Here is a 3,057-nt window from a genome sequence, read left to right on the forward strand (position 1 = left end):
AAAAAACGAATTTTCCAAGCGGCGGCTGCGTTTTTATGGAGGAAAAACACTAAGGCGCCCGTGTGCTGTGCGATGTCAGTGCATGTTAAAGATCCCCAGGTGGTCGAAATTATTCCGGAGCCCTCCACTACGGCACCTCTCTCTTCCTTTCTTCTTTCACTCCCACCTTTATCCCTTCCCTTACGGCGCGGTTCTGGTGTCCAACGATATATGAGACAGATACTGCGCCATTTCCTTTTCCCCCAAACCAATTATTATTATTTATATTTCAACCAATAACAAACACTCGGAAGGCATTGGCCAGCGCCCTACCATTGACTACAAGGCACGCCTTGATGTCCAATCCAATGCTATATCGCGGAATGTCGTGCGCGCGTGCCGAAGCTTCGAGAGCAGAGAGGGCAACGTTTAAAAACGCTGAGATAGGGCTCGGTCGCCATTTCCGATTTTCACGCAGCCTGAAACGGACGGAGGAGCTTGTAGGGCTCTCATAACCGGCAGCCGCTAGCCCTAACGCCTAGAACCACGTCAGCCGTCGATTCAGTGATCCAGCCTGCCGCGTCCAGCCGTGGTCAGGGCGTCCGAGATCGTTGTGGACCCATTCCCGATCCCGTGCGACAGGATCACTACTCAGACTCGTCCAGCGAAAACCAGGGCACAACCATAAGGCACTCGGGACCCGCAGGGAGGCCACGGCCACAACCGCGGTCTCAACCTGAGATGCCCGAGCGTGGCTCCCAGCTGGTTCCCCACGACAGCCTCCCGCACAGCCGGCGCTACCGGACCCCTCTGCACCCGTGGTGGTACGTGTGTATAATTGCCTTTAAAACCGTCCTGACGAAACCCTGCCATATCGTTGCCTCTGAACTGGACCATTCTCTAACATTTGCTTCTGAGCATGTTGCGCCACAGTCGTCGCTCAAATACGTGAACGCCATTTGCCAGCGTTCTTGTCAGGTAGCAACGCATAGCGCGTTTACAAACTCGTCGTAAACTTGTTCAGAGAACGCGGCAACACAGGCAGCGTTGCGTCGCTGGAGAGGCCTTACATCGTGGGCACATCACACGAGCCGTACCGGTAGCGTCCTAGTAGCTACGGCATGAGAACTCTAACTCAGCCGCTAGGCCAAGGCTGCGGTGGCGTTTAATGTAACCAAAGAGAGACACCGTGCTCCTAAAGGCTCTTTCACGAGGGCCAAATCCTCTTTAATCTTAACGGCACAATGCGCAGCGTTGATACCACGGATTCCGTAGAATTTGCTGACACCCCCTGCCACGTGCAAACCGTCGCACGCACTGCAGGCGCACCCGACGACGCACGTGGACCTGCCCCCGCTGCCACTCCAGCCTTCCCCCAAGACATGCAACGCCGCACTGACAAAGCGCAATGGTGAGCATTCCCTTCCATCGCGATGCGGGTCAGGTGTGCACCAAGAGCAAAATTTAGGCTTGTATTTCCTTAAAAAGTTATGGGGGCACTTAAGCAATTCTGAAGATAGTATAACTGAATCACTGGGCCAGTGGACACTTCAACCACGTTGTGAGTGGGTGGCGGCGTCCACCTGCAAATCGAGGCAGTTATGTGGATTTCCTTTTCCTCAAAACCAGCGGAAGGTTCACAGGGCCCATTGATTTTGAGGAAAACAAAGGCGCATGGCTCCCTGGGTCAGTGGACACTTCAATCACGCTTTGAGATACGCGGCGGTGGGGACGCCGGCGGCCTATTGCTCCAAGAGTGGTGATGACGTCATCTGCATGCCGCGTTTTGTCTACGGGTTTCCGATGGCGAATGAGTTTTAGCAGAATGAGCCAAGTAATGCTCACGCATTAAAAACCACCTTTCCTACATTCCTGATTCAAACGGCCCGCTTTGGACAGTATGGGGCAGTTACAACGGCTTTCCCTGCTTGCATAATGCGCAGTCTTTTTGCACCTCGTCCTTCCAGCGTTGACGGCGCAAGCAACAGCCAGTCCATCCCGCGTCCGGAACGCCGCAGCAACAAGCGGCACCAGTTCTTCGGAGCAATCGCTGTGGCCTAGCTCGTGGTCGCCCGGCGGTCGGCGGGGGTGGTCAAAACATCTCATTTCCAGGAGCGCCCGGAGGAGCCCGTGTAGGCGGCGAACGTGGTCAACGGCGGCAACGTCACCCGCGGCAATGTTCCCGGGTGTCTGCCCCTTCGGACGGGCGTCGCCTTCCACGTCGTCCGCCAGTGCCGAGGAGCATCTGCGGGGCCAAGGCACCGACGGAGTCTCCGAGGGACTCGAGGAGACGTCCCAGTGTCACCGCGGTGAGAGAGCTCTTCGTTTTAGACTAATGAGAAAATATGGCTGAAAATAAGCACGAGGTGCACTCATGCGCAACGAGCATCACGTTCGACGCGCCATCGACGCTCGTCTAAATCACATGATTTCCTTAGACGCGCTCAGGATGGCTTCGTAAAGGCGCTCATATTTCAATATAACAAGGATAACGACGAATCCAGGGGCGGCTTGCGCGAATGAAATAAAAAAAAATTGTTTTTTTGGGGAGAGGAAATGCCGCAGTATCTGCCTCACATCCCGGTGGACCCTTGAACCGCACCGTTAGGGAAGGGATGAAGGAGGGAGTGAAAGAAGAAAGAAAGGTGCTGTAGGGGATGGCTCCGGAATAATTTATACCACCTGGGGATCTTAAACATGCATTGGCATTGCACAGCACGCGGGCGCCTTTGAGTTTCGCCCCCCATCGAAACGGCAACGTTTCGCCTCCATTGAAACGCTGCCGCCGCATTAAATGTCTTGTTCTCAGTCTAATCTTATGCGCTGGTCTAGAAACCTCCGAAAAAAGGAAAGGCGGTCGTGGACGCCTAAAGGGCGCCACGAACGCTGAACAAAACATTAAGTTACCAAGCTTTTAGTCGGTGTTCGCCGTGCGCTTGAAGTGTACACCGACAGAGTGAACTATGAGGTTTTAAGACCGCGAATAGGATTAGACAGGGAATAACACTGTCTTATTTGTTCGTCCAAGCCAGCCCAGGTCCATGATTTTGGTTGTAGGCTTGACGCTACATGCCACTG

General features: G+C 54.2%; 1 long non-coding RNA gene across 1 annotated transcript; it reads left to right on the plus strand.

Moving 5' to 3' along the window:
- The first annotated feature begins 463 nt into the window (after positions 1 to 463).
- LOC144119163 (uncharacterized) lies at positions 464 to 2,281 on the plus strand. The gene is made up of 3 exons (XR_013312278.1): positions 464 to 803; positions 1,303 to 1,390; positions 1,947 to 2,281. It is a non-coding gene; the product is annotated as an uncharacterized LOC144119163 (long non-coding RNA).
- Positions 2,282 to 3,057: the final 776 nt, after the last annotated feature.

Source organism: Amblyomma americanum, chromosome 2, assembly GCF_052857255.1.
Source record: "Amblyomma americanum isolate KBUSLIRL-KWMA chromosome 2, ASM5285725v1, whole genome shotgun sequence".
Lineage (NCBI taxonomy): Eukaryota > Metazoa > Arthropoda > Arachnida > Ixodida > Ixodidae > Amblyomma > Amblyomma americanum.